At 31.3% G+C, this 23,223-nt stretch overlaps 1 long non-coding RNA gene and 1 pseudogene across 2 annotated transcripts in view; one reads left to right on the top strand and one right to left on the bottom strand.

The window, feature by feature from the left end:
• LOC111736645 overlaps positions 1-23,223 on the top strand; it is a 611,781-nt gene that overhangs the window by 114,945 nt on the left and 473,613 nt on the right. The gene's annotated exons all lie outside the window — the stretch shown is intronic.
• Positions 7,484-7,883, bottom strand: LOC105289031 (annotated as a pseudogene).

Raw genomic sequence — 23,223 nt, forward strand, 5'->3', positions numbered from 1 at the left:
GAATGATATCCAGTTAGAGAAAATTGAAATCTACAAATAATCTGTTCAATGAGCATCCCTGAGTAAATTTACTTTACAAGCATTTGTAAGATAGAAATAGAATCGATATTGCAGAATTATCATATAATTCTGGCATTTAAAATAGCTACGCATTGCTTCTGGCCTGAAGTGAACAGTTGCAATGGAGAGCATTTGAAAGCTGTTTAGAACTCTGAGTTCTTTATGCAATCTTTTTTTTTTTTTTTTTCATTGCCAGACTCCTCACATGAAGACTCTCAGAAAAAGTAAGATGCTTTCTAGAAAGGCAACTTGGTCATACTGTTTTAACATACTGATTTTCTTTCATGTGGATTTGCTTTCTAGATGTACACTATGAGTAAAGCATGTTGTAAAGAACATAAAATTCTTATCGATTTATCTTCAGTTTTCTTTTTTTGCTTCCTTCCCTTCCACTATACCTCCTTTTCACAAACTAGCCAATCAGCATTTGCATATTTAATGAATGTGTGAATGAATGGAAGATATTAATTATATATTTAAGACCATAAGTACTATTCGATTCCTTTTCTGAATATCTTTAAATTTCAATATTTTGATATTTGGCTTAATGAAAAGAAAATAGCTAATTGTGAATGCCAGTCATCAGTACAGTGAGGAATTACGTTAGGAACATGCCTCTCCTGCACTCCCCATATTTCTTCAATCAAATGCATAAGCAGCTGCTCTATTAAGAGGTGAGTTCTGCACTTATGTACCAGAATATTTCTCCTGTTTACATTTTCATGATTTTGTTGGACTTCTAAGCATAAACCATAGTGTCTAGAATTTTCTCTTTTGATTTCAATTATTTTTATTTTCAAATTAAGGAACAATAATTAATCTAAAACACAAGTATTCGTCCTACTATTTATTATTTATTTATTTACTTTCATAGAGAAACATTACACTTATCATTTATTGAAGAGAAGAAACAAACCTTTTAATAAGGACCTAGACTATATAAGAAATTTTTACTATGGCAAAGAAATATCATTACTAAGAATTGGTTATATTTTATTCCTTCTTTAAAACTAATTGTATCACTTTTAAATTTATTTTTTTCCAAAATATTTGAGAACATACAATCATAATTTTAGAATTATATATTGCTCTATCTTGTATATGTGGTGATCAATTATCATTCAAGTAAACATTTACTATAAATGATATGTTATAGAACTTCTATTACTATTGGTATGTTCTCTAAATTAGTCTGAAATATCTATTTGCTTAATGATTGATTACACATACACATACACACAATACATTTAAAACTATTTTTAAATTGTAAAACTCTTTTGAACACAATCAGTGCTGTGTTGTAAGACTGTGTCGACTGAGATATACATGAACTCTGTTCCCTGAATTCTCTTCAGTGTATGACTCCTGTTTAGTTTTGATTGTAAGATAAATGTACATGAGAAAGTTGCAATCTTCCTGACTGCTGTCAGAGTCCATGAGGACTAAAGTGGCCTGCTACCTCCAGTTTATTCATGGCTTTCCCTTCAACACATCATGTTCTAATTCCTAACAGCTGGTTTTGCTGACCAATCGTGATTCAGGTCTACACCAGATATTTTGCAGCAAACTCACCAAGGGAGTAGCTACAAAGAACAAACAAACTTCGTAGACTTCTATAACAGTCTACTTCACTCTCCATTATGGCAGCTATAGCGTCTTGAAAGTGCTGTGCTGATAAAGGCTTTCCTCAGGTCCCTTTCCTAACTTTACATCCCCAGAACATCCATCCATTGTATAAGGTACAATTTCAATTACAAAAATCTTTTTTTTCTACTTACTGTTTCATGAAACTCAGGGGTCTGCTTCCCTGTTTAAACACTTTCTGATAGAAAGATGAAATAAAATATAGATTTCTTATAATTTGGCTAAGATCTATTGAATTTTACATATTGAATGAGTCTGTTGGGATAGGAGGTGAGTGAATGAGTTGATCCTCCTAGAAGTGGTATCTCAGGATAGAGAATTGAGTGTTTATAAGTCAGTGAAACCCTAAAAAATCCAGTAGAACATTATAAGTTTCTATAAGACCCAATTTCTAGAATATTTAAATATATGTTAAGGAATCCCAGTTTTCATCTATAGATTTGCATGTAGATTTGAAGATATGGACCTAATGTCAATAAAATTGTTATTCTCGGTTTATCAGTAGAGTGACTAAGTCAACTGTGGTTCATCCAGCAAGTTGAAAGAATTGCACAGTCAGACACCATGGTCCCCATGCTTCTTTGAAAGTTTCCCTGTAAAGCATTCTATTTCCGTGTGTATTTTCATCATTTCCTTTGTAATTACTCAATTCTAACACTGTTGTGTGGAAGATGGCCATAAGCCATATCTAACTTTCTTAATACAACTTTAAGAAATAGCTATATAAATTAACATTAATAACAAGAATCAGTTTTATATGATACAACTTTAAGAAATAGCTGTTATGATCGATGGTCTTGGCCAGATTTGGCTTCTTCAGACTCCTGTTCTAAAAGATTATTGAAGAGGTTCAAACTTTTTAGTCTTGAATCCAACATTATAAATATTTTCATAAATTTCCATTGTCTAACCATCTAGTGACATTCAAATATTCATAGAATGTATAGGCCAACAAAATGATCACATTTATAGAAAACATAAAATAAACCAAACTGGAGAACTTGTTTTTCTTGATAGCGTGAGGACTAGAATGCCTGCGATGAGGCCTTCAGTTAGGATGGGCATATTAAAAGTGAGGAAAAAGAAAATGCATGTGTCAAATCTATTTCACTCACATTAATCACTGAAAGACCAAAATCATTTTTAAATTTCTTATTTGTCCACAAAATATATTCAGCTGAAAAGATATAAAGTACAAACTTCCAAATTAAGAAGTATATTAAATAGTTACTGGCATTCTGGAGAAAAACAAAAGAAATCAGTGATTACAGTCCTCTGATTCAGTTCAATTGTTACTTGAATATAACTTTCTGAAACTTATTTCAGTTAAAAATTTCAAGACAATGTAGAGATTTCATTTAATTTTATATTCATGCACTGCTTATTGGCTTCGCTTACATATATTGCTGAAAAAAAAATTTTTCATTCTTCCAGTCTTTGCCTTTTTTTTTTTACTCATTTATTTATTTATTTATTTTTTAAGAGAAGTTTTAAATTCACAGCAAAATTGAAGGGAAAGTAGAAAGATTTCCCATATACTCCATTCCCCTACACATGCATAGCCTCTCCATTATCCACATCTTCCACCAAAGTGGTACTTTATTACAATCCATGAATCTACATTGATACATCATAATTACTCAAAGTCCATAATTTATGCTATGGTTCACTCTTGGTATTATACCACTGACTTTTAAAATTTGAGGATTTCTTTAACTTATTTAAGATTCTGGTTTGTTTTTTATTATTGTTGAATCACTTTAACCTCTTGAATAGCTATTTGATTAAGCTTTGTAAGTGTTAAATACATAAAATGTTTACTGTTTTTACTTACATAGTGACCATGTTGCAAATAACACTTTTTTTTTTGGATTAAAAAAGACTTTAAAGATCAAATTCCTATATAATTTAAGAATCCATTTTATATAATATAACTTTAAGAAATATTTAGGCATCATTTGTAATACTTTAAGTATAGACAATTCATTATTTGTTTTTTTCTATATGTGAGAGATGGAGAGACAGTGAGCAAGAAACCTCTCTTTTTATATTTGTGCTTCTTATTATTTCTACTTATTTTCATAGGTCTGTTCTTTGGAATAAAGTAACATTAATCTTATCCGATTCACATAACTTTTACACAGCTATCCATTTATCTTTCATATCATCTTTCAATTAGCGTATCAATCTGTTATAATTTCCATGACAAAAGACATTTTCTATGATAATTTTTACCATCCTACCTCTTTTCTTTCTTTGATATTTATATCTTTGGAAAGCAACACTTATAATTCCTTATCTATGTGAGCAGACCTCTTTTCCTAAATGCCCTAAATGGACATTCTTTAGTGAGATATACCTAAAATTCAATAAAACCCTCTAAGATTCTTAATCTTGACAATGATACCTGATTGTAAAACTTAGCTTAAAAAGATAAGTTGTTTTACACTGTGGTCAGGGATCACAGACAAGGAATTGTACAAAAAATCTTGGCTACAGATGCTTTTTTTGGTTTTCTTTTAAACAAACCCAGAGGTTTCAGGAATCTCCTATAGTGCCAATATCTCTGAAACTCTTGTGCTAATTCTGGACTTATTTCATTCTTTTATAATGACAGCTCTGTGTGTGTGTGTGTATGCTTGTCAATAATTTATAGAATGAGAGCGTACTTTTAGATATGCATCAGTTATCAGGCAAAAGTTTGAAACTTTTTTTAATATTCTAAGTTAAACTACCCCTCTTGTTGTCATTATGTAATTTACTTTTGCATTGATCTACTTTTCATATTAAATTGGTCATGATCAATTTTGATTTTTTTTTTAAATCGGGGTTATCCCTGAAATAATTTAACCCAATACTTAGAAATGCTGCCTTAAATCATTAATTTCTCAAAGAAGACCTTCACTCCTGCCAGACTTTCTTAAATCTAAATAATTATTCAGGGAATATCTTCTACTATCCAACATATTGAATGATGTCCATCTGCCAAACAATGAAATGAGGTAACATATCTTGGCAAAATTTAAAAGGAGAAAGAGCTCCAAAAATTTGTAAATGTGTTTTATTATTTGATGGTACTTGGCATCTGTCATTTTTGTGTTATTTCCTTTCTTGTAGAAAAAAAAAAAAAATTCCTTTCATGTTTGGCAGCTTTCTCAAGGTCAATGGAATGATTCTTTTTACAGTAAAACTTCACATATTATGGTTACCAAGGCAGGAAAAAATTTGAGTCTCAGTGTGTATACACAATATTCTTTTATAATGACTGCCTTGCCATGTCTACACCTAAATGTCACATCCATGGCCTAATCATTTAATGCAATTATTCCTACATTCTTATGGATCATTAGAAAATTGCTGGAATCATATGAGTAAACTGTGGCTATTAAGAAATTATATGTGTCCACAGAGATTTTGTGTCAGTTTATTGTCTGGGCCCACTTAGAGCTCCTTAACTTTGCTGGCCCTGGTTTACCAATGACAATGTTACCAGTAAACAAAACTGGGGTGAAGGGAATTGAACAAGTTTAGTAATTAATAAAATTGGCTCCAGCTGGAATTGCAACAGTAGCGAATGGATCAAAATCTTTGAAGTGAGAGCAAATCTTAAGGTCAGGACAAGGCCTCTACAGAATGGCTTTGCCCTGAGAGGTTATAAAACATTTCTACGAATGAAGACCAGTCTATGAATTTTTTAATGTTTGAGGTAGTGATGTGGGAAGAAATTGTAATTCATGAACTATTTTCAGACCAGAGAAATATAGGACTTAAAATGTACAAATGTAAGTATGTGGAAGCAATTTCATTTGATGTGAAATTTTGAGAGATTATTCTATGGTTTGACCTTAATTTAAGTATACAACGTATATATTTAAACTCACAGTCATTCACTGCCTAACACTGCAGGATATATTCTTAGAAATATGTCATTTGGTGATTTTGATGTTGTGTGAATTTTATAGAGTACACTTACACAAACCTCAATGATATGGCCTGCTACACACCTTGAGTATACTGTGTAGCTTCTTGTACTTAGGCTACAAGCCTATATAGCATGTTACTGTACAAAACAACATGAAATTAAATTAAACAACAGAGAAAATGATGCAATTAAGGGATGCAGTAAATATGAGATGTACGAAGATGCTGCCAGAATGACATGGCATACTGTTTTATAGCAAAGTTTTTCTTATAAATGGAAAGAGTTTACACTAAAATAACAATAAAAAATATAGCATAGTAAATATATAAATCAATAACATAGTTAATTTTCATTATTCATTATTGTGTATTGTGCATAATTGTATGTGCTATACTTTATACAACTGGCAATGCAGTGGGTTTGTTTATACCAGTATCACCATAAGCATGTGAGTAATGCCTTGCACTACACAACCTTTTGAAGGCTACGAAGTCCCTAGCTGATAGGAATTTTTTAGCTTTGTTATAGTCTCGTGGGACCGGTGTCCTATATTTGGTCCATCGTTGACCAAAACATCGCTATTCTGCACAGGACTGTATTAAGAGTGTCACTAGCCTATATTTTGGATTTTCATTTTTAATAATTCTTGGCTATGATTAAATTAGGTTAATAGGCTTTGTGTTATTTCTTCTCAAATGACATCTGTAACAATGTAGAATCAGATGAGTAAACTACAAGAATGATGAATATTCATTTTTCAGGTTTTTTTACAATTATGTTAATAAAAACCCAAATTTTCCACCACATGGAATATTATTGTTCCTCACTAAAACCATTATGCTCAAAATTCATTAAGTTTTAAATAATGGTACCTATGTGGTACTTTTGACATATTAGAGAATATTTAATGTCCTCAAGATAGTTTCAAATTATCAAAACATAATACATTTTAATTTCTGTAAACACTAAATGAATAGGCAGAAAAAAAAATGGAGTAAATGCAAAGAAATAGGTTCAATGAAAAACAACCTAAAAATAATGTTATTTCATATGATACCTTGATTGTTTAACCTGATTAGTTTGAATACACCTTTATCTCTTATTGTTTCTTAAAAGCTTATTAGGGCAAACATCATAAAAGGATAGATGACTCTAGAAAATTCCAGTAGTAGAAGCACACACGTTATGTATGGAATTGTTTTTATTGCTTTGAAAGTCTGTAATCAAGGACTAACCCAATATTGTGCTGAAACCAGCTCAGATCAGATCAGCATGACAATTATGTTCTTCTTTTCCAAACTACATATTTGGGGATGTCTGATTGTAGCTTGAAAGTAGCCACTGTGGGAATACCAAAGAAACTGACAAATGTTAAAAAATCAGAGCTTTATTATTTTAAAAATTTTCTTAATTTTTTGAATGTTGGCTATTAAACATTTTTCAGCACACTGACTGAAGTTCATTGTGATAAAAAAAGTTAACATTCCATAGAATTAATTAAACATTTGTCTTATTTGCTGTTACATATGGGGTAAAACTATAAAGTTGCTTTCAATTAATTATATAAAGTTATCTTTTAAAAGAGAAAACATCAAGCTTACCAACTAGTCAGTCTAAAGTATAGTATCAATAATGAAATGCTCTTTTTCCCCCAGGTTTTAAAACTTCTTATTTGCATATTCAAAAAATTGTGCATTCCAATAACTAAAATAATTTGAACAACAAAAATATGGCACTCTGATTAAACTGTATTTTACAGCCTATAGGACACCTTGGAGCAACTTGGTTCTTACTCTATTTGTTAAGTTTTAAGGGAATTAAACAGAAATCTTCTGCCTTCACCGACAGCAAGTTCTTTTCCTTCCCTGCCAGCCGGACAGGCAGGTGGGAGAAGAAGATGCAGCCTTCCTTGTCAGTAGCTCTTGGATATGAAAAGGGGGCAGCACAATCATTTAAACTTTATCCAATCTCTTTGCATTTACAAAGTTAAACAGCTAAAAGATGTAAAATAAGAAGGCAATGCTTGTGGAATGCACAGTGCATATTGGTGGTGGGCGCCTCATTACGATTTGCCTGCTTGCTTCTCCTGTTCGATCGTTTCTTTTGAAGGTAGTGGAGTTTTCTCTTGCGTTGCTATCTTCTTCAATTTCGACTTATCGAATTTCTCAGTCTCAGCCATATCAGGTTTGTCAGACATGATTGCAGAGGAAGCGGAGCGAGGCGCGAGAATGAGTGAGTCGGGTCTGTTCAGTGGCAGTCGCGGAGTCCAATGATGAGATGCTTTGAAAGCACTGCTTAAGATTTCCTCATGACAAGGTAAGCGTATACTTTAAGAAAACAAATGTAAAAGGCAAATGATTTATACTCTTCGAAGAGAAATCAGAGTATTTGATAGATGATTACGCAGACGGGGAGTACCGCATAGAGAATGCAGTTAGCAGTAAAACAACAGCTAGGTGGAGAGCCAGAGGAAAGAGCAATCAAGGGGATCATTTCATAAACTAATTTATGAAATAAATATCTAACCCATGCACTGTATACCTGAAACTAATAATAAAATAAAACTTAAAAAGAAAGAAAAGGTAAATAAATGTGAATTAGTTCTTTCATAAAAGTCTCTTTGGAGAAAACAAGTCATCAGACTTCTGTTTAATTCCCTTAACTTAAATTTTATCTAACGAAAGGGTAATCTTTGGAAGCATGTATTTTTTTAAGAGTCTATCAGGCTCATCGGTGAATAGAGTAATGGTATAAACTGCAGTGATAAAAAAGAAAAAAAGTAGCTTGAAACTTAAGGGAAGTTAAATATAGGAAAGTCAATCTATATTATGCTTCTTTTTTTCTCAATAATTTATCATTTATATAATTAAAGGGCCATGAATATTCTGTTTCAATTTAACGCTTGAAATATTTCTGCTATAAAACCTTGCTATATTTCTTATTAAAATAATCTTCAATTTTTAATTCAGGAAATAACATTTCTAATTTTTCTTAAAATTGTATTTATCTTTCAATCTAAACACATCGTTTTCTTATTAAATTAAGCCTATATCTTCAGTGATATGTAGGTCACATACTGTTGGGGAATATATTGCCTATTTTAAACGTAATGATCTATATCTTCTTTATACTTTCTCCAGGAGTTTTGGATCCTTGTAAATAAATTCTTAAAAAAGTGTTTGCTGCTAGTATTGTGATTGTGTATATATGACTCTATTTCATACAGATTCTGTATTGACCTAAGAAATCATTTTAAATGATTTAAATAAACAATGCATACAATGATAACATATATTAAGTAGTTGTAATCTTTTACCTATATTTAGATTTTAGCCTACCAGAAAAAAAGAATTAAATACGAGTTAGGAAAAAATACCTAAAATCGAGAGAGTGATGAAGAGTAGTCTTCACTGACTTGGAAGAGAGTTGGTATAACTCTGGAGAAGGAGATAGAACAAGGGTAGTGATGTTCTCAATTGAAAGTGGTGGATTTTAACCTCAATTAAATTAAAGATTCAAACACAGACTCTCTCCTTGTGATGAGGATCCTTCCCTAATAGTGTATACATTTTTAAAATCTCAGACTATGACTAGGATAAAAATTTAATGTTAATCTTTTAGATAAAATCCCAGATTTCCCAAATTCTATGAAAAAGCCATTACGAAGTACCAAAGTTATTACACCGACCTACCTACTAAAAATGGATTTGTCTTAGAATTCAGAGGACAGATCATTGGGCTAACAACATTGTAATAAAGATTAATGATAATGGGAAGACAATAATTAAATAAGAACAGTCATCATTAGCTGCTTTCTTGATTTGCCCAGAATTTGCGATATAATGGTACATTTTCACATATATTCATTATTGCTGCTTCCTAAATGCTATATTAATAATATATTTATTTTAGATTCTGCTAACTAGAGTTAGACAAACTCTTAATAAGTCTGGATAACAAAAGCGTAGTGGAGAATTTCTCTGCAGCCCCCAGGCTCATTTTCCTCAATCTTTGCTTTCTTTTCCTGGCCTTATAGTCAAGTCATCCCTTCTCAGCTCTGCCCTATAAATTAGAAACACTTTTATCTGAAACTGTCAGCCTAGAGTTTCAAAGATTATTTCAAATTGGTCAGCTTTATCTATAGGGAGGGGCAGGGAGTGGCCTGGAGCTCTAATATGTTTCTCAAAGGTTTCTCTGAACACAACGATAGTATTAGCCTATAATGAGAAGAAGGGAGTCTTGTCAAATGTGCTCCAATTAAATGTTAACAGACTTCCTCCAAGGAACAGCTTCTTTCTGTTGGGAATTTAGTAATATTTGGTAACTTTACTCCTCAGGCTAACACTGGGGTTTTCAGACGTGCCAGAAGAGAGTAGATCCAAAGAGAGATATTATTTCCTGTCATATCAGGATTCAGAAATTCACTGCCAACACAAGTCAGTTTGTGCTCAGGCAGGCTTTCTTAGTAAATGATCCTAAGAAAAGAGAAAGCTTAAGCTTTTGTGTCAGCCCCAAGAGAACCAAAGTTATTACACGGACCTAACCATTTTTTTTTTTTTTTTGATTTAGTAGACCCCTCAATAGTGAGGGACTGAAGTTAAATTTATTCAGTATTGACCAGGATTTTACTGACTAAACTGTTTAAACATGCATAGAATTTCCCATTTCTAATGCAAACAAAACAAAACAAAACAAACACAAAAAAACAATGCTCCTAGAATTTATTAGACTTCCTCCAACTTAGTGGATTTCTACTGACACAGTTGTAATTTATTTTAAAATGTATCTTAAATATGTGACTGTGTCTTTTCATTTGTGCAGGATTGTTAGTTGCAGGAAAAGCTGGTTTTGATCAGCATTTTACCCTCTCCTTTTCTTTAGGCAACTAGAGGTCACTTATAAATTGTGTAATATTTATAATAATATTCTAGTAATTTTTTTTTCTAAAAATACAGCTTAAGTGAAATATAGCCTATTTTCTCAACTTTATGTGTTGGCCCTAATAGAGGTTATTAACTAATTTTTATTCCTAATTGTATAACTTGATAATGTCCTTATAATACCAAGAATTTGAACAGTAAGGAGTTCAGATAAGAAATATCAGAGTTCTAGTAATGTTAGAACAGTAAAAAACAAATGTTTAAAATATTTTAATTCATAAAAGAATGGTTTTAAAATATCTTTTAATCTACAGTTATGAAATGCCTGAAATATGGTCCTGCTTTTAAAATATCAGTATAAATTTCTTATTTGTTATGTTAAAGTCATATTTCATTTCATTGTATTAAAAAAATGCAGCTGAGGGTTTTTCTATTTTGTTCTGTTTTGTTTTGTTTTGTTTTGTTTTCCTGGTCAGTGGGGTTGAAGGGCTTGAAACAACAATAATTCTTTGTTGTGGTTCCTGATTCTTAAATTTGGGGATTGTGTTGGTCCCAGTCTATTGATAGTGATGCTATCTGGGCCCAAGTCAGTGTAACTTATAATGAGCCCACACAGATATTTCTTTCACTGAGGCCAGTGTTGTGGCTGGACCGATCCTAGTGGTTCTTATGATTGCAAAGCACACTGCAGCAGAAACCATCAGGGAATTCCGAGGAACAAGGTTTATTACCCACAAGTCCCGGAGGGCACATGGCACTCCTGAGAGCCACACAGTAAGGTTGAGGGAAAAGAGAGAAAGAGAAGCGGGGAGGAAAGAAGGCTGACGAGAGAGAGAGAAAAAACACACTTGGGGTTCAGCCTTTATTAGAGTCTAAGGCTGGAGTATCTAGGATTTTGTAGCTTTACTCTGTATTTGCTAATTTAAAGCATAAAAATGGGAATTAAGGCGTGGGAAGAGAGATATGGGATCACTCACGCAGTTAGTCATCTAGGTTTCCCAGGGCTTTCTGAAGGAAAGGACATTGTAGGGTGAAGACAGTGTTAGTCCACACAGACCCAGGGAAAACCCCTGAGACTGGAAATCTACCTCCTTAAGCAGAGGGCAGGGAAAGACCAAAGAAAGAAGCAGGACACTCTAGTCTGGCAACTAACAGTTTATTAAGGGAAACTTACATAGGAGATGCATCTAGGATAGCTGCAAGACAAAATGGATATCCTCTGTGCTGTGTGACAGGTGCCAGAGAATTATATTGGATAAAATTATATGAGATAAAAGGTGGGGATAGTCACAGGTACTAGTACACGAATACCACAAGGTGCGGAAATAGCTTTACAGGCTTGGCCAGGTTAGGACAACAATCTGTTCCAGGAATCAGCTCACAGCAGGAGCCAAGGAAGGGGTGCTGATTTATGTCACAATGAACACCAGTTATGATAGTGTCTAAGGGGGTTTTGCAGTAAGCAATCTCAGTTCCGGCTTGGGTCCAGCTCATGAACCAGACAGTGGTCATATTGTAGAATAGTCTCTTCTCTATAGGAACCCTAATTCTTATATTGTGGTTTCGCTGGTGCTATGTCATACAGCTGGCAATATGTTTATTCAAGATGGATGTATTTTGAAATAGATGCCTCAGCAATCAAAAGTTTAATGTTGGGCACTTACACAGTATCGGTGGTGATCACTAGAGATAGCTTTTCTTTATTCCACGTGGGTTGACACGGTGTTTCTTTCTCATGTATTTTCGATTCAGTTGAAATGAACTGGGATATAGTTGAGGGCTGGTTAGTTATCTCTTTCTCTCACTCCACATGGCCTCTATGTAACTAGTTTGGGTTTCCTCACAGTATGGTAGTTTCACAATTTCTTACATGTTGGAATGCTTCCTCTGGAGCATAAAGATGGACACTGCCATACATTCTTAGTGCTTGGTCTTAAAAGTCCCATTATGCCAATTCCTTTTCATTCTGTCGGTCATAGTAATCATGCGGGTGGCTCAGATTCAATAGAAGATGAAATAAACATTACAAAAGATCACATGGAATGGGAGTTGAATTGCTGTGTTATTTAGGAAATATGATCTACGAAACTCTTTAAAATAGATTACTATGGAAGTTGCGAAGTCACAAAAACCAAGAATTAAAGAGATAAACATGGCTCACTGACAAAACCTGCAGTGTTGGAAAATTCAGAGTGCAGTATGGAGTTTATTGTTAAGATTTCTCTAAGTTGTATATCTATCTCTTTGATTTATATCTATATTGTAGAGTAAGGGGATCAAATTTAATATTACCACTTCATTAAAAATCCTTTAAGGCATACAATCACAAGTAGTACACTTTGGTATTCCTGTGGAAAAAAACATTAAGACTAAAGTAGAGGACAGGTGTCATTCTCTCTTCTAGAGGAATAAGTGCAATTCTACAATGCAGGAATCACTGAAGGCACAGCTCACATTTAGGCAACACTGAGGCTCTAACTGGTGTATGGTAGAGATGAGTAATCTTGTGGACATGTGGACGTGGTGAATGGCACTCAGCATCCACAATCTTTCTACTATGACATACCTTTCAAAACTACATAGGCTAAATTATATTTCCTAGAAATTTAGAGGTAAATCAGGTATCACCAAATATAAATTCATAAGACCAGGAAGGTAGAAATGAGGCAGAGGCCATCTAGCTGTACTTTTTTATCTTCCCTGCTCATTGGGAAGCTGAAGATATTAAGGGTGTTTGCAGCAGCCTCCCAATACACAATCACTGGCTTTTTGATTTTAAGTTTGCACAGACAGTGTCTATCTGATCCGTGGGTCATGCCTGCATGCATACAATATGTGACGGAAGTAACGAGTTCCAGTGATAGTCTTCTGAATCCCACCTCCCTGGATAGGTTTAATCTAGAATCACTCATGTTGCCCTTCTAATAATGCTGTTAGTGTCTAATCTCTTGGTAGTAAATTCTTTCCTGCTTAAAACAGCTGAAATGGTTTCTCCTTCCTATAGCCAAATCCTGCCTGAGACAGTCAGCAGGGGAGAGGGTACTGAGGTACTTTTAACTGTTAAAAGAACTGGAGGTGCAGTACCGTAAGAGGGGAGCATAGCACCCACCAGGGGCAGCTGTCCTTATGCCTCACAGAGTGAAACAGTCAAGGAAAAACTACTAGAGCCTTTGTAAGGTAGCTGACTAGATTTACTCTTGGGCACCTGTGAGATATCTTAAAGAAATTTCAAAGACAGTTTTTAAGGGAGGGTTGTGTAACCTGTGTAATGTCTTAAAAATCAGTTGTGTAAAGGTTCTATCTTTCTTGTATAAGTGCTCTTGGGATAAATTTTTCTGAGATGTGAATAAAAAGGTGTGGCATTTGGAGTTGGTTTTATAATTCTTTTTTTTTTAAATAACTTTATTAAGTGTTGTTGATATGTAAGAAACTGTATATACTTAGAACATACACTTAAATAAATGTTTACATAAGTATATACATTGAAACCATCACCCTCATCAAAATAATGAATATGTCTATCATCCACAGTGGTTTTCTCATGACCCTATGGAAAGTGTTTCTCATGCCCTTCTCTGTTCCCATTCCCTCTCTCTCACCTCTACCACCAGCACCAGCAACAACTGATCTGTTCAGCTATAGATTATTTTATGCATTTTAGAGTTTATTTCATTAGTATCATACAGTACCTACTTGATTTTCCCTGCTTCTTCTACTTGGCATAATTATTTTGAAAGTCATCCTTGTTGTTTTCTGTATTAATAGTTCATTCATTTTTTTTTTATCAGTGAGTAGCATTACATTATGTAGACATACTATAGTTTGCTTATTCATTCACCTGTTGACAAACATTTGGGTTATTTCCAGTATGAGGCTATTGTAAATAAAACTGCTATGACTATATTCATGTGCAAGTCTTTATATGTACATACTCTTTCATTTATCTTGGTTAATAACCTCGGAGTGAAATAGCTAGATAATATAGTAGACATTTGCATTCTCATTCACAGCTTGAGTTTTGCCAAATTACATTCTCACTAAAATTTCACTTTTATGAATATATAAAGTGAAATTCAGTTAATACTAATTTAACATATTTGCCATTTATGTGCTCATACACATATGTAGTACACATACATATGTCTTTATAATTAGTATCTCTATAAAAATGTAGGCATTTTATCAATATTGGTAAACAGTTTATTATATGTTTGCATGCTGATAAAGAGAAAAAATATTATAATCTGTTTTCAGACTTTGTTTTATTATGTATTCTCATCAAACATTGCAAGATAAAGAATTTGTATTGTTTTCTATTATTGATTTATCATTTAGGATTCAGATATTTAATACATAGTTTTGAGTGAGTGTAACATATAACTTAATATACAATGCTGTATGTGACATAGGGACAATAATATCATTGTGTTTACCTTATTAATATATCTATCTACTTAGGTCCCTACAATAGGAAATAGCTTTAGTGATGGAAAACAATATTCTTTACTAGGAGCAGAATAGAAAATATATATAAATAAGAGAAAGACTAGGAAACAAAGAGTTTGTTACTTAAAATGTACTACTTAAAATGGAAAATTTTCCTTTTTTCAATTTCACCATATTGTCATTAGTACTTCCTTCTCTTCATAGACACTTTTAGTAATTTTGGATAAAGATAAAAACTCAATACATTACACTTTCTTTTATAATTTTTTCCAGTCTCTGAAAGTTTTAATAAACCATTATTTAATACACCACATAAATTAATATACTATTAGGATGTCATTATATTTCAGTTTTAGCCCTTTTCCTTGTTGTGCCATGTAGTTGGATTTAAACGAAATAAAAATAAATAAAAAGAAGCAAGGATGGGAGGGAAAAATAAAAGAAAACTAGTAAACATTGCTTCTTATAACTAAAAATAACCACATTGTCCATTATTCTTAGTGAAAAAAATGTTTACTAAAATCATAACAATAGTAACAGTACTCCAAAAAATGTAGTTATATTAGTTATAACATTTAACCCTGATCATAACAGAAAGTATTCTAGCTTTCAATGTGACTTCTAAGATTTCCTTACTAAATCCAAATCGATAGTGTAACAGTACATTTATTTTGTTGATTAGTTGTAGAATTCTGCTAAAATAACATACATTCCTGTTATTAGAGTCACTCTATGGTGGTCTACTTATTAGACAGACCCCTGCAAAATGTGCCTGAAATCACAGCACACTTGAGCAGTTTGTTGTTTTGTAATGTAAGGCATACAATGACTGCAAGACCTCTTTTTCTCATCTTTGTTATAGAAATAAGAGTCTATGAGGATTTAATACATTTCTAAAGTTTGGGTCTCTCATTTATACAAATGATAATAATGCCTCCATTTGTATACAGTACAAACATAATCAGAAAATCAAATCAAATGAGATCATTGAAGTAAAACTACTTGGTTAACTTCAAACCACTATAAAAATATGTTATGATTTAGGGACAATGTCAGGGTTTATGTATAGTTTTCTGCTTTAAAAAAGGCTAGAGTAAGGTTACAATCCAATTTTTAGAATTAAATTATGTGTACAGATAGAGATATAGAGTGACATTCTCAATACATCTCTTATATTAGCTCTTTATTATAGTTGTCAGTTTTATCTTGATGGTCGGTAATAAATGTAATTTTTAAAAGTAATGCAATATGAAGAAACTTTTTTGTTACTGAGAATTAGCCTCTCCATTTCAGCTAATATTATACTTGCTATAACTAATTTGGGGCTTTGGGTAGTGTCATTTAATCACAAATACTTCAAACATAAGGAATATTGTCTTCTTTCTTAACTTAAGGTCATTTTATAAGAACAGTATTGTATTTTATGACAATTGCACAGACAAATAAAATTTAAAAGTTGAGTTATCAGGAGATTGTTGAAAAGAGGTCATGGTTGAAATACTTGAGACATTACAAAGAATCAACACTAGCTTTTTACCTTTCCCTCAGGTTATGAAATTAAATAGGTTTTTACTTACATTTGAATATCAGAGGTGTGTCAAATACATAATTTTAACAGATTGGGCAAAATGTTTGCATTTTGTTTAGTTTTTAATTGTTGTTGTTCTTCTTCTGAGAGACCAGGTACCTAAACATGTCTCTTGATTTCCTTTCTTTCTAATAATGTGGTAAATTAGATATCCTTAAAATTCTGCAATAAAATAACACCAATAATTGTTGATAAAATATGTTTTAAAATGTTTTCTTAAATGCATGGCTGAGCTCAGAAGAAAGTAACAAATTTCAGGAGTTAAATGAGAGGAGGAAAGGAAGGAAAAGAGGAAGGAAGGAAAGATATGCTCACTTAGAACAGGCTTTGCTTATGTATGAGAAAAATTAACTTTAGATAACAATTTAAACATGGATGGAATAATAGGTTTTGTGATTGTGTTATCTGGGGAGTACAATCTGAATTGCCTCTCAAACCCAGGACTTTAGAAGGTTATAACTTTATTGAAATGATGGATTAGGGGAACAAATAAACTTGCCAAAAAAAAAGAAAAAAAAAAGGAAGAGGAAGAAGAATTCTTATGGGGTTAGCTAATTATTGAAGAAAGGAAAAGGAATTCTCATGAAAGTGAATAACAAGAACTCTACTTTTAGATGGATAAGAGGTTGGTTTTAATACTACCTTCATAATCTAGAGCACCCCCAATCAAGAAAAATATAAACAAATTAAAAATATTCCAAGTGCGTAGTGTGTCTGGAATATCAGGAAACAACAAATGCAATGCCTCTTGGGAAAGCTATGCAATCAAGATCACACCTGATTTCAACAGACAAAGTTTCATGCTTGCAGAAAAAGTTTTAATAAACACTGGGAAATATTCTAACAAAGATAAGCATTAACAACAAAAAACAGCTTGAAAAGGCCCACCAGGAACTTCAAATAACAGAATAAACAGACAAAATAAATATTTGTAAATGAATAAAATTATAAAAATAATTTGAAAATAGGAGGAAAATAAAAACTATCAACTGTTTTAAGCTGAGGGTGATAACTTAAGAGGGAAGATTTGAAAATGTCACCATAATTTAAAAGATAGAATTAGAAATGATAGTCTTAAGTCATTTAAACAGAAAATAATGGAAACATAAGAAATAATGAAAGAATTATAAATAAGGGCAGTTCTACTTTTTTGAAAGCACATATAAAAATATGTATAAACATGTTTATCTCTCTGTCTCTATATGATGTGCATGTATATGATAATTATATGTCTACATTATATATGCTATTATCTATGCCTGTCTATCTACATAGAGAGAAGATTTTAAGCAGCAGTTAAGACAAAGCTGGAAAAATAATTAGTAAATTAGAATATAAATGTGAAGAATTAGCCAAAAATTGTCATGGAGAGATAAGTTAAAAATACAAAAGTGATTTAAAGGTATAAAAAGGTAGAAACAGATGAGATTATTAGGTATTATTCTAAAATATGTTCTGAATTTGAGGAACTAGGAAATAAGCAATATTCAAAAAGATAACTAAGAATTTTTCATGGTATATAAAATACATAAATCATCAGAGTCAGTGAGCCTAACAGAGTTATATGAATGGTACGAATGCACAGCTAGATATGTCACATTAAAATACAGAGCATCAAAACAAATAGAAGGTTTTAAAAGCAGCCAGAAATGAAATAGATATTACTCACAAAGAAATCCAGTTACATTACACAGATGTTTCCAGGTCACAAATGGAAGCGCTAAGAGATTGGAATATCTTCTGTGTTGTAAGAAAAAAATAACTTGACTAAGAATTTTTTACCAGGTGAATGCTATTTTCAATATGATATTTTTATAACCTAAACAATGAAAGATTATATTCCCAATATATTCACACCTAAAGTCGCTTTAAAAAATATTTGTTAAAATAAGGAAATTGAAACCAAATTTTAAATCTAAGATGCAGAAGGAAATATGAAGCATAGGAACTTATGCAAGTGTGGAAAATGTAAATTTGCATTGGACGTATAAACAATGATAATATTAATGATTAATTTAGCAGGAAATGCTCAAACTAAAATATTGAAGATCAATAATACATAAAACTCAAATAGGTTATTGATGTGGAAAACTTCAAAGATCCTTGAAATATTTATAAGCAGTGCAAAGATGCTGATAAATTTAGCCTTTTAAATAACTATAGCCTTATAAGTTTTAAGGTTAATCAACAGAATAATAAAAATTGAATACATAATTTCTAAGACTGTAATGCAGGAAAAATATATAAAAATTAGTAGATGCAAAAGACATTAAAAAACAATCATAGAAAATCCAAATACATAGAAACACAAAATAAACTGAGAAATACTTTCAAATAGTTCAATAGTCTAATTGTAAAAAGCTCTCCAATTAAAAGACCAAACTTTAAAGACTATAATTTTTAAAAATGATTTTTATTGTTTGTATGAGATCACGACAATCATAGAATATACTTTAGATAAATACTAGACATACATGAAAAACCTAATGTAGCCATAGTAATATTAAGAAAAATAAAATTGTACTCTAAAAAATCTGAATTAGTAATAAAGAGCATATAGCATGAAAACATATCTTTAGTCCACCAGGAAAGTATAAAGAGTCTAAGGTGTTATTCACTTAAAATATAACTTGCATTATGCAAAAACAATACAAATAAAATTTTAAAATGTAATTATAATGGATTTTTTCCCCATACTCTTTTGATAGAATTCTAAAATGTCAGACATATGTAAAGAATGCCTTTATGATGTCAGGGTTTGGAATGATTTCTTAATCAGATGGGATGCATAAACTATAAATAATCACTAATAAATCTGATTAAATTAATGTTTTTTGTATAATAGAGTCATTGTTATGCAAGTTGAATAACAAATTATATTTAACAAAAGGTTAATATTAATATATAGTTTATTTAATTTAGAAGCTTATAAATAAAGTCAAACAACTATCATCAAATTTATTCCATAATGTTGTCAATATCTTATCTATCATTGTAAGAAAAGTCACAGTAATAAAAGTAATTAAGAGAAAATAAACTATCATTCTCAGATTATAATGATGGTCCTCTTAGAAAACCAAAGAGAATAAAAATTATAGATTAAGAAAATTTAGCAACATTGATAAATATTAGATTATCACAAATTAAATTCCTTTTAATCAGCAACAAAACAGAAACAGCAACAAAAGCATAAGAGCACCTAAGAAAAAAATGTAGTAAAAGATGCGCATTACTTTTATGTAAAAGTAAATTTTTATCAAATGATTAAAATAGATCTGAATAAAAGGAGTTATGTATAGATTCATGGATATAGAGATGTGATATAAATTAATCAATAAATTCCATGCTTTTTTTAAAATTAAAAATCCCAACTAATTCATGTGTATGTGAGACTAGACAAGCATAATGTGAGTATATGAAAAACAAAGGGCTAACAGCTGTGTTTTTCAATTAAGTTCTTCTGAAGCAACCTAAAATAAGGATGCTTGAGCAAGTGATTTTTCAATAAATTAGCCAAGGAGAAACTAGTAAGTGCGAAGAAAGCAGGACAAGGACAAGGAGCGAGCAAGACAATGATTTTTGACAGAGTACCATAATGAATCAATTTAGACTGGTTCTATAGGAAAACTCTGGAGTAAACTTACTTATAGTTGTATCATTCCTAGACAATGGATCTGGTCTTTTGTACTTCTGTACTATTGAGTTATTGGCTCCTTCCGGCTTCCTGTATATGGGTAAAACTGGATTCCAAAAGCACAATAATACTTGGAACCAAAAGTTCATCTAAGCTGATGAGCTATAAAAAGTTTTAAAAAAATTGTCTGCCATATTTATAAAAATAATTTTTAAGAAGAAGATGGAAGGTTTTTCTGACAGTTATCAAGAATTATAAAAATAGTGCAATTAATATGTAATATTTGTGCAGGAAGAGAAAAATAGACCAGAGGATCAGAAGCAAATCAATAAATATTTAATTACTTTATCTATTAGAAAGATGAATTTGAAAAATCATGGGGAACATAATGAATTAAGTGGTGTTGATACAAATGTTTTCTGTATAGATAAAAATAAAATATTTCTCTTATTTATTTATTATTTAATTACTATTCATCATTTTAGAGGAAAATGTAGCACAAAAGATTTTGAAGACCTTGAGTTAGGAAACATGTCTTAAACAAGATCCTAAAGCAAAAACCATACAAAAATCTGATAAATTAAACTACATTTTTATTATTTTATTTTAGTTTTCTGAGCCTTAAATAGTCAAAAGGCAAACCAAAAATAAAAGTGAAGAACGTTGCAATATATCAAATAAATGATTTCTAAAATATATTAAAAACTCTTATAAATCAATGAGGAAAAATAAACCAATGAAGAAATCAATAGAGAAATAAAATGAATAGAAACTCACTGGTAATCAGAGAACAGCAACAACCCTTCTCAAAAAATTTTTTAAAAATCCCATAAAAATGGTAAACAATTATGAACTAATTATTTTGACTTATAACACCAAGAGTGTGTAAAGATTTAAAAATAAAACATTTTCCTATATGTGCTGAAAAAATTAAATTTAGCAAATTTCAGTCAATATCAAATAAGAGATTAAAAAATGAATATACCTGTGATGCAATGGTATCATTTCTAGTAGCATAGTTCAAGTGTAGTACTTCTATAGTATAATTCTTAGTACACTTCCAAATATCATGGTCACAAGCTATATGAGACCGTTTAAATTTATATTTATTTAAATTAAATAAAAGTAAAAATTCAATTACTCTGCCACACTATTTTAATTGCTCAGTGGCCACACATGGCTAATGGATACTGTTTTGAACAACAAAATATAGAACATTTTATTATCACAAAAAATTTTATTGGCCAGCACTGCCATGGAGCAAAACTCATACATGTGCACAATGGTAAAAGAAATATTTATTGTAGCATTATGACAGCAAATAATTGGAAGCAAATACTATCAACAGGAAAATAATTTACGTTATATCAATATAATATATAGCAGTAGATTAAAAATATTTCAAGAATTCTTTTTACTTTATTTAAATAAATTATAAATCGATTTATTAAAAGTAAATTCAAAGAGTGATATAAGCATGATTTTTCAAATCTTATTTGTAATTTATAATAAAACACACAGCTAAATATAAATTTTTATTTAATTTACTTAATTTGCTCATAAGAGATTTTTTGTTCTATAACACGAAAAGCTTCTTTAGCAATTGATCAAAATTTGCTTATCTTTCCTGGCTTATTTTTCAAAATAAAAGAGAATGATTTTTAAATAATTCCCTCATTTAATTTACTCTCTAATTTATTCATCTTTGTTAATAGAGGCAAAGTCCCTTCCCTAATGCTAGAGATATAGACAAAGAAGATAAATAATTTTTAAAATGTAAAAATCCAAGTAAATAAATACAATAACAATGTGATATTAGGTAGAGTAAGGAGAGAGAACGATAGACTTGGAGAATAGTCTAGAATGGTCCTTTGGAGGCAGTGACATGAGCAGAGACCTGAATAATCTGTAGGGATGTGTCTTGTGAAGTTCTAGGCACATCAGTGTTTAGGAAAGAAACATTGAGTATGGACAAGTTTGCTACGTTCTAGGACCAGCAAGAACATCAATGTAGCCAGCACCAAGGGAGCAAAGGAGAGACAAAGCAGATGAGGCCTGAGAAGTAATGGCCAGAAGTTGGTACGTAGAGCTGAGGTAGAGAAGAGAAAAATAATTTGTCTTTCCTGTTTGATTAAAAGTCATCTTTCGTTTTGTAATATGTCTTTATTACTTAAGAAACAAAAAGATTTTCAAGTGTTTTGTTCTGCCTACTAGCTAGAGTACTAATGAAAATGATTTATCAAAATAACTTCACAGTGAATATTTTTCTCATATTCTTTCATACAGTGAAAAAACATGTTTTTTTTATGAACTCAATATATCCTAATATAAAGTTAACTAGATAATATTCAAAACAATTAAAATTAAAAGAAAAATTGTTGGAGCAAACATTTTTTCTAAATATTTCTACATCTTTTTCTTGTTAATTGAGGATCTATTTATTTACTTTTCTTGGGAATATTGAAGATATTTTGATAATCTTAAGATTTGTATTGTAATTCTTGATTTTTTGCAAGTCTACACACATCTTTTTACTGGGTTAAATGATATCTCCCTAAATTTATGTTCACTTTGAACCTGTGAATGTAACCTCATTTGAAAATAGGGTCTTTATAGATATAAAGTTACAATAGGTCATTCTAAATTAGGGTGGGCCCTAAATCCAATATTACTGGTGCCCCTTTAAGAAGAGCAATATTGGGACACTGAGACAAAGGGAGAATAGTGCCATGTGAAGAGGCAGAGAGAAATTGGATTGATACAGCTATAAGGAACTGAGGAACACCAAGGATTTCCAGCAAACACCAGAAGTTAGGAAGAGGCAAGAAAGAATTCTTCAGGGTAGGCAATGCTCAAGAGATTCCTTTCAGACTTCTAGACCACTGAGTTGTGAGTAATAAATTCTCTGTTATTTTAATTAATCCAACTTGTGGTGATTTACCACTGCCCTAGAAAACAAATACAGTCTTTATACAAAGGAGAATTGGAAAATACCCATGTTTTTGTTTTTCCGAATATAATTTAACACTTTTCTGCTCTCAACTGACTT

Source organism: Pteropus vampyrus, unplaced genomic scaffold (assembly GCF_000151845.1).
Source record: "Pteropus vampyrus isolate Shadow unplaced genomic scaffold, Pvam_2.0 Scaffold21, whole genome shotgun sequence".
NCBI lineage: Eukaryota > Metazoa > Chordata > Mammalia > Chiroptera > Pteropodidae > Pteropus > Pteropus vampyrus.